Below are 10,111 nucleotides of genomic sequence, written 5' to 3'. Positions count from 1 at the left end.
CATAAAACACACATATAGACTGAAGTGGCAGCTGAGTTAGTGTGTAAGTGATTTTCATTTTACACAGTAAACCAAATGTCTTAAAAATAAGGTTGCAGCTAAAGCGCCATCTAAAAGGGCGACATATGTTTTTTCTTTTTATAATTAAAATTAGGAAAGTTAGATCTGTTGTTTGTTGACGTTACTCATAGATTCATAACCAAGTTACAAAAACACCAAAAAGTCCAACGCATATAAAAAGTCTAAACCCGTGTTAAAATGGTAAAAAAACAAAACAAGATTTCTAACCCTAACTCATGAAAGAATAAAGTTACATTGAAACCAAGCACACCATTGTTTTTCTTGTGACATTACCAATAAGTTTGATGTGTCACATGGCCCTCTTCCTATTGAAAAAACAAAAGTTGTATCCAAGATGGCCGACTTCTAAATGGCCACCATGGTCACCACCCATCTTGAGGAGTTTCCCCCCTCACATATACTAATGTGCCACAAACAGGACTTTATTATCACCAACCATTCCCATTGTATTACGGTGTATCCATATAAATGGCCCACCCTGTATATCTGGTATCAGTTAAAGTGACTCTGATTAAAATGAAATAAAGTCGAGTTGTTCTTGTGCAGCTTTACTGACATTGTTGCATCTTACAGCAAAAGCCATGAAGCACATAAACCACTGTTTATAGGTATCAAGTTTCAAGTTTTATTGTAATGTACAGATAAACAATGTTGCCACATTTACCCATAATGAAATTCTTTGGCTCGTGCTCCTCAGCTTTACGTGAGCATATAGAAATGTGCAGTTAAATCAAGAAGAAAATAACAGAAAATAGCAGTAATAATAAAGTAATAATAAAGTAATAATCAGTCAGGACAATGGTGCAAAGACAGTTATAAACAATGGCAGAACATTTGGTACAACAATGAGAAATATCCGTTTATATTACACTGTGATATGCTGTAAATAAAATCACAAATCCAGCTCTGTGCAGATGTTGCTTCTCTGTAATGCTCCTCTATATCTGTCACGGCTGCCGAGGCAAGCTGTGTGGTGTTGGAGGGGGAAAGGACCCAAAATGCAGGCAGTAGATGACAATGCTAGTGATGTTTATTTACAAAGTGGTGTAGTGGCAAAACAGGCAATGAGGGAGGACAAATAACTAAAGAAACCTAAACTGGGAAAACTAAGTAACAGACCTGAGATGATACCAAACGGGGTGGGAGGCAGAGAGACGCAGACGAGGAACAGGACACCGTGGAACACAGACGAACCGGCAACAAGCAGGAGAACACACGGGGCTTAAATACACACAGCAGTAATCAGGGGATGAGAGACAGGAGGGGAACACACTGGGAGAAATCAGAGCCGACGGGACGGGGAAACGTAAACTGAACACACTCACATTAGACGGGGACCTTCAGAATAAAACAGGAAACTCAGACACAGAGAACCAGACAAGACACTGAACTAAACAGACAGATTCACAAGCAGACAGTGTGACACCATAGACCATAGGTGTCAAACTCTGGCCCGCGGGCCAAATTTGGCCCGCAGCCTAATTACATTTGGCCCACGAAGTCATACCACATTATTATTAGAGCTGGCCTACTGGTATTATACAGCTAATATATATATATTGTTTAGTATTAAGCTTTGCTTGTTCCATATTCAGTTTTTTAGCAAAACTTGAGTCCATAAGAAAAGATTTATTCTTATATCTGGAGAAAGATTTTTTTTTTTCAATAAATATTGTTAGCCCGCGACTTTGTTCCAGTTTTGAATTTTGGCCCACTGTGTATTTGAGTTTGACACCCCTGCCATAGACAGAACACAGAAGTGGGACCAGGGCAGGCACAGAACAGAAACCTAACAAATGGCAAATCATAACAGAAAACATACTCAGAATACACAAAAGCATAAAGAAACACAAAACACTGAGTCGGCAGACTCAGGACCATGACAATATCAGGCTTATTTTTCATTTTTGGTTATGTTTGTATTATAATTCTGTGTCCTGTTAGCTGTATATTAGCTTTATAATAGATCTTTATTGTCAGTGTACAGTGTATAATGAAACTATGGGTGCTCCACATGAACTTTGCAGCAATAAAATATAAATAGTAAGACCGCAGGATAACAATGGTTGGGTGGGTTGGTGTACATGGTCAAGTAGGAAGGGTCTGAGAACACCGCCCTGCAGGTATCCTGTCCGGAGTGATAGCAGGGTGAGGTGGGGGCCAAGTGTGACTGATTGGGCCCGGATGGTGAGGAAACCTTCGATCCAGGAGCAGGTGGCACGGGGAATCTGAAGGTGGTCCAGTTTCGTGGTAAGGATGTCTGGGATTATGGTGTTGAACACTGAGCTGTCGTCCATGAAGCATCCTGTTCTATATGTCTTTATGTTCGTTCTATATTAGAATGAGTTTTGTATTTGCGCTCCACAGAGTTCTCTTTTACTTTCCTCGTATTTACGTTTCTGGTTCATGGTTTCTTGTTTGTTTGTTACCGTTTGTTTCCTAGTTTTGTCTCTGTGTCTGGGCTCACACTGTAAATGAAATAAAGTAATAAAGATGACTGTATCATGTAAATTAAAAATATATCAGTGAGTTCACAGACAATTTCCTTGCTCTGCAAAAAAGGAAAAATATATGGTAAATAGTGAAAAAAAGAGATTAAAGTATTTTAAATTTGCTAACAATACATTTCTTTAAATAAATTATTATTTCTCTGTTAGTGACTCTGGAGTACGACAGGCCACGGCCAGTCTACTTTGTCAGAAAGGAGAATGTCAAACTAATAAAAATACAGTTAAAGGTCTAATATTTATGCCCTCTTTTTTTGAAATTCCCAGTTTTTCCAAAGATATCCAGTGGACCAGTTTGGATGCTTTGGTGGGCCAGCCCTGCTCTAAGGTATCAGAACGGCTTTCTGAGATCAACGATGGTGATCATTGTTATTATACTCCCACTACACTGGAATACCAAAGAGTGCATATTTTGAAATTAATTGGTAAGTATGGAAACTCTAGGCTCATGTCAAAAGGAGAGACATATCGTGACGGATATTTATGTGTGTACAGCAAAAGTCTGAAATGCCTGTTTCTGTTTATTTTTGTTGCCAAGCAACCAGACCTTCTTGTAGTTTTTAGAGCAAAGGTCTTCCAACTTTTTTTTCAATATGTGAAAAAACAACGGCATTGCTTTTTCACTTATTTTCAGTCCCGTCCTTGTACCTGACCATTTCCAGTGGAATCTGGTTTTGGTTGTTGATCACTTCACACTGACCTACGACACTGTGCAAAAGTCTCAAGTCTTTATACTTAGCCAGGAAAATGGGAAATAGTTTCAGCAATTTGTTGAAACATGGACATATATTCATGGATATATGGTATAGATGCAAAAACAGAGTTTGTGGCATTATAACAAGTATTAATTGAAAGTCAGTATTTAGTACGACCAGCTTTATTGTTCAACATAGGTTGAACTACCGTAACCAAGCTTTATGTAATTTGTTACAATTTGCTGTAATTTATGTGAGTAGTCTTCAAAAATAGTTCTCTGGGCTTCCTGACAGACATTCAAAGCTCTTCTTTGACACATGACGTCCTTTTGTTCTGTTCTTTGTCAAAATGAATCCTCGCTGGTCCGACCGTGTTGAGGTCCGGTCTTTGGGGAGATCAGTCGTGACTGATAGAGCTCCACCGTGCATGTTTCCGTCCACTTATGCTTTCTCTGTATTTGTGGTGTGTTTGGGATCACTGTCATGCTGACAAAAGAGCAGTTGCCAAAACAATGTTTACCAGACAGTAATGCATGATGGATCAAATCTGATTGCACTCTTCTGCATTCATAAAGTTGACTCAAAGTGTTGATTTAGTATTTTTGAGATTTTCACTGTAATATCACATACGAGGCCCACAGAGACATCTGTGAGGCCAACATTGGGCTGAAAACTCTGCATACAGCCATCAGAGAGACAACACATTTTTTGAGTGGCTAGATCAACAATCTCGTACATTCTTTAAAAAAAAAGAATAAATTTACTGGCTAGTTCAGCAACACCAAACTTGGAAGGCCACACGATGACAAATCAAGTGCCCAATGACATCTAACCAAAACATGAACATGCTTGAGGAAGTCTCAGCCTACAAACAGAGCAGAACAGAACAGGAGGGACCGACGACTGTAATGAAAAAGCCTGCTCGAATCTGAAGCAAAAAACTGAACAGATGAAACTGAGATGAGAATAATAGAAGAGCAGAGTGTGGAGAAGGATCTGAACCATACCACATCATCTGTTGAATATAATGGCAGGTGATGTGTTTATGAAGGTAGAAAGGTTTATTAAATAAACTTGATAATGCATTTAGTAACAAAATAACAAGTTCTGAATCATAAAGGGTGTTGCAAAAAATAAAAACTAAAATAAATTATTTGTCCCCGGGCAAAATACTAATCCCCACGTTGCCCCTGATGTATCCACTAGTGTGTGAATGTTAACCAGAGTGCTGCATGAATGTGAGGCTGACTGGCTGAATGAGCCTTGCAGCAAAAAAAGCTTTGAATGCTCAGCTTGAGAAGAAAGGCATTATATAAGTACCAGCTTTCAGTTGTTGTGGGTCACACAGGGAAGCATCCCACTCTGTGACACCAACCATCTGCATGAGCTCCTTCACAACATCTATCCTTCCTTGGCACCTGGCAGCTCTATCTTCAACATGTATATGCACAACTATGCACGTATCCAAACCATGTCAGCCTTGCCTCTCTAACTTTGTCTCCAAACTGCTCAAACTTCCTTCTGATATATTCATTTCTGTTCCTGTCTAACATCTTCAGATCTGCCAGCTCAGCCTTCTGTCTTTTTGTCAGTCCCACTGTCTCCAAACCATCCATCATAGCAGCTCTCACTACCATCATGTAAACCTTTCCTTTCAATGTTGTTGCTATTCTTCAGTTACAAATCACTCCTGACACACACTGACTCCACCCTGCCTGAACTCTCTTCTTAACCGCCCTTGTCCATTGCTTTAGATGCTTGACCCCAGGTAAACTCATCTATTTTTACTACCTCTGCTTGTAGCTTAACCGCAATGCCTGTCTCTCTCTCTCATATAATTTGTTCAGAGCATACCTCTACTTCTCCAAGCTCTTCCACCTGCTCCTCAATCTCATCGACCAACCAACCTTTATTAATCCTTTGTGTAGGCTCCTTTGGGAATTTCAGTTTCATACATATATATATATATATATATATATATATATATATATATAAAAAAACACCCAGCACGCCCCTACGGGCGGTTTATCCTTCAAGCTCGGGTCCTCTACCAGAGGCCTGGGAGCTTGAGGGTCCTGCGCAGTATCTTAGCTGTTCCCAGGACTGCGCTCTTCTGGACAGAGATCTCCGATGTTGTTCCCGGGATCTGCTGGAGCCACTCGCCTAGCTTGGGAGTCACCGCACCTAGTGCTCCGATTACCACGGGGACCACCGTTACCTTCACCCTCCACATCCTCTCGAGCTCTTCTCTGAGCCCTTGGTATTTCTCCAGCTTCTCGTGTTCCTTCTTCCTGATATTGCTGTCATTCGGAACCGCTACATCGATCACTACAGCCGTCTTCTCCTGTTTGTCTACCACCACTATGTCCGGTTGGTTAGCCACCACCATTTTGTCCGTCTGCATCTGGAAGTCCCACAGGATCTTAGCTCGGTCATTCTCCATCACCCTTGGGGGCGTCTCCCATTTTGACCTTGGGACTTCCAGGTTATACTCGGCACAGATATATATATATATATATATATATATATATATATATATATATAAATACAGAATATGTAAATAGGCAATGAAATATACTCATTAATGGGATGTAGCAGCCAAATGTCTATTGCACATTTCGACTATTGTCTAGTGTCCTCTTTTCTGCCCCTGTCACCAGAGTGTCCAGCTTCATGCCAACCACAGAGCCAGCATTCCTGAGAAGTGACTCAGAGGAGATTCCTGAAATAATTCCAACCCTACCTTTAACCCACCTGTCATTCCTACCACACCCTCACATTGTCTCGCTGTCCTCATACTGTCCTGCACCACCCTCACATATTTCTCTGTCACTCCTGACTTATGCAGTACCATCATTCCTGTCTTGACACCTATTATACTGGCTACACATGTAATTACTAAACCCATCATATCTTCTCCATTATTTGGAGTGCAATACAAATAAGATATAGGGTACATTTGGTGGAGTGCCTCAGTGCAGGAAGGTTCCTAAAGCCTGACTGGGGCCTGTCTGTGTGGAGTTTACATGTTCTGTGACTATGTGGCTTTCTCCTGAGTACTCCACCTTCCTTCCCCAGTCCAGAAATATGCACAATATGTAAATTTTTTTGCTTTCTACATTGGCCATTAATATGATGTCAAATGCTTAAAGTGTGTATAATTAAGGAAAACAATAAAATAAAAATATGCTGATTAAAATGTGATTTGCAGTCTAAGGCAGTCTATAAATGCAAGTAGATTACAGTACAAACTACAATACACTGTATCTTTGCAGCTCTGAAGGTGAATAAGTAGTTTAACTGTGACAAGCTGCACCAGAATCTATATAGTGTGTATGTGAAACATGCAGAAGAATAAAGGTTTCTGTTTGGGATTGAGATGCTGTTAGTGGCATCTGACACAGGTGACACTGAGAAGGTTAAATACGCTTTTTAAAAGAGCTTTAGATTTTTATTTACATTTAACCTTTTGTATTGTTTACATTGCCTATTTGGTTACTGTTTATTTTAACCTTCGTGTACAGCACTTTATGACTGGCTGTCTATGAAAAGCGCTTATTAAATAAACTTTGCTTGCTTACTCCATAAAATGTCACCGCACTACAAGGAAATCAAAAATTAGCTCATTACCAGGAACTGTCTTTGAGAAACTATAGTTGCAAATTCCATGAGCCAGGGCTGTAAGGTAGTACTAAGAACTGTTCCTAGTGATGTAATTCTAAGAAAATTCCCAGAATTAGAATAATAACTTTCCTTCTAAATTTAGCAGTAAATCCTGGTAAGTGTAAAAGTTATTCACAAACATCTCAGTCTGTAATAGAGCTCTGAAAGGTTAAAAACTGTTAGCAGTGAGGAAGTGGACTTTTAGCTTTTCTTAAGTAGTTAAGAAAATGGCAGAAAGATATAATGTAGCCAGGAGTATATATCTAATAAACATTTAAGTTTTAGGGAATCCCATCATCATTTAAGCAATGCAAACTGTGAACATTTTATTTCCTTACTTAGTGCACACTGGTGGCTCTAGGTTATCTTCTCCTCTGCTTTAAGATGTCTGTAGCATTCCCTGCTCTCCTCTGTTCCAACACATTCTGTTAAAAAGTTTAAAGTTTCTTTACATTTCTTAAATATTTCTGCAAAATTGTGATCTAAAACATCACTGCCGCCTTAAATATTAGACGTGGTTTTTATTCATTGCCAAAATTTCCACATCACCACATCAAAATGATCAATATCTCTGAGTGCTTTAAGTATCTGGTGAAACATCCTGGCACAGGCACAACTGAAACTAGCATTCATGGTAACTGCTGGGCAGTCCTAAACCTGGGCCTGGAGGAATTTAAAAGCTTTAATTCTGGGATGGAGGAGGGTCTCCTCAAATGAACTGCTCACTTCATTTTTCTACATTTCTGTTGGATTAAGGTCAGCACTTTGACTTGGCTGTTCTAAAACACTGACTTTATTTATTCCTGACTTTATTGATTCCTGATGGAATATCTTGTATACTGAGCATTGCTGTCTTACTGACCCAACTTCCATCCGTGATAGTGATAATTCACTTCAAAATCATGTTATCTGGTGATAGATAGGGTCCCCTGTACAGAAACACAACTCCAATTTCACTACAATTCAATCTATTTCTTGAACTGAAGCCTTTGTTTACAGAAAGGCCTTAGTTCAATATAATTAAAGCAAACTGCTTTTGTGTCAGCTTTCTATTTATACATCATGCATGATATTTTCTACTGCCATAACAGAATATAATTATATAAAGTACATTTTTATTGTGGGCAGCACGGTGGTTAGCACTGTTACTGCACAGCAAGAAGATCCAGAGTTCAGTTCCGCCATCAGGTCGGGGTCTTTCTGTGTGGAGTTTGCATGTTCTCCCCTGCTGTGCGGGTTCTCTCCATGTACTCCGGCTTCCTCCCACAGTCCAAAGACATGCAGTTAGTGGGGTTGGGTTAATTGATTAATCGGAATTGTCCATAGGTGTGAATGTGAGTGCGAATGGTTGTCTGTGTCTCTATGTGTGACCTATCCAGGGTGTACCCCGCCTCTCGGCCTGTGACAGCTGGGGTAGGCTCCAGTGCCCCCCGCGACCCTGGAAAGGATAAGCGGAAGTGAATGGATGGATGGGACATTTTTATTGTATAACTTAAAGCAGTCTAAGGAAAAAAACAAGTTTATTGCTTTAGTTATTTAGTTCATGATGACTTAAGATGAAATAAAGCCAAATATTTAAATTCATCTTATGTAGGTCTCGGAGTGCAGTCCAAACAATCTGATAGTATGGGAGTACATTAGTACCTTTGCAGGTGAATCAGTAGTTTAACTATAACAAGCTGTGCCAGACAATGATTTATATCATATCTATACCATATAAAACATGCAGCAGAATAAAGGTAAAAGTTTTTATATCCTATTATGTTTTTGACAGGGCTGTCAGCGGCATCTGACACAGGTAACACCTAGAATTGTTAAATAATATCATGCATAAAATGTCATCACAATAAAAAGAAGTTATAATTGAGCACATTACCAGGAATCACCTCTGTGAATTCCATGAGCAAGGGCTGTATTCACCCAGTTTCCTAGTACCAAGAACTGCGCTTAGTGATGGAACTCTAGTACAAAATTCTTAGAAATAGAAAAAGAATTTTCCCTCAAGCTTTAGCAGTAAATCCTGATCAGGGTAGAAGTTATTCAAAAGATCTCAGCTCTTAAGAGAGCTACTAAGGTCAAAAAGTGTTAGGAGTGAGGAAGTGAACGTCTAAGAAGTTTAAGAGTTTCTCAACCAGATAATAAAATGTCAGAAAGAACAATTTTCCCCTTCGAGTGAAGAGATACAATATTTTCAGTTTGCATAATCTAGTTACTTCATTACTTTCTGCTTTGGATACTCCACTCATCATTAGAGCATAACATGCAAAACACCTAGCAAAAACAAACTGAAAAGAAAAAGCTGTCATTTTCACTTTAAGATTTGCTAAGTGAGCCATTACAAACTAATGCACTGATTAAGCAGCTAGAAAATATTCTACCTTAAAAGTCTCCAGTAATTGCAAGTAGCCATTTTGACATGAGGCTGAAGGTACAGTATACTTGGTGAACTACTCATGCGCTCTAATCTTGGATCCTGTGGTTAAAATGGACTAATGTACGAATTTGCCACCATAATATAAGTGATTGAGTTACTTTGGTAACAAGTCACAACTGAAATCAGAGTGTGTGGATGCACATACCCATCATTGGTGCTCTCCTTTACTTTGACAAAGAACACTGCAAAGAGAAGTTTCATGAGCGCTTTTATGATGAAGCTTGTGATTTTCCACTTCCTAGTAAATCATTTCCATGAGTACTGAAGAAACTGACTAGACTTTCACTACTGGAAAGCTAGTGAAAGAGATGGACCTCCACCACGTGGTTGTAGAATAAAGTGCTTTACATAAGCTTCCTGGAAAAGTTACCCATGATTTGGTGCTGTATAAATAAAAATCAGTTGAACTGAATATTTTAATTACTTAAAATTATTAACTGAAAAAGTTCATTACAAAGCTCTTGTTAAACACAGCTACTGGTTCCCCAACATTGCTGATGGCAATTTATAGTGATTTGTTGCCAGAGGAAGGAGCAAGGGACAGGCGGAAAAATATAGTCAATTAGGGAATGTGCCTTTCAGTCAGCCAATTGGTTAACTAAACAAATGCTGGTCCTACCCCCTGCGTGAATCGCTACCTTATCATGGTGGAGGTGTATGTATGTCCCAGGGATCCCAGGGGCTATGTTGTCTGGAGGCTTTTTCCCCCTGGTAGGGTCTCCCATGTCAAA

Source organism: Oreochromis niloticus, linkage group LG16 (genome assembly GCF_001858045.2).
Source record: "Oreochromis niloticus isolate F11D_XX linkage group LG16, O_niloticus_UMD_NMBU, whole genome shotgun sequence".
NCBI lineage: Eukaryota > Metazoa > Chordata > Actinopteri > Cichliformes > Cichlidae > Oreochromis > Oreochromis niloticus.
This window is presented reverse-complemented; position numbering follows the sequence as displayed.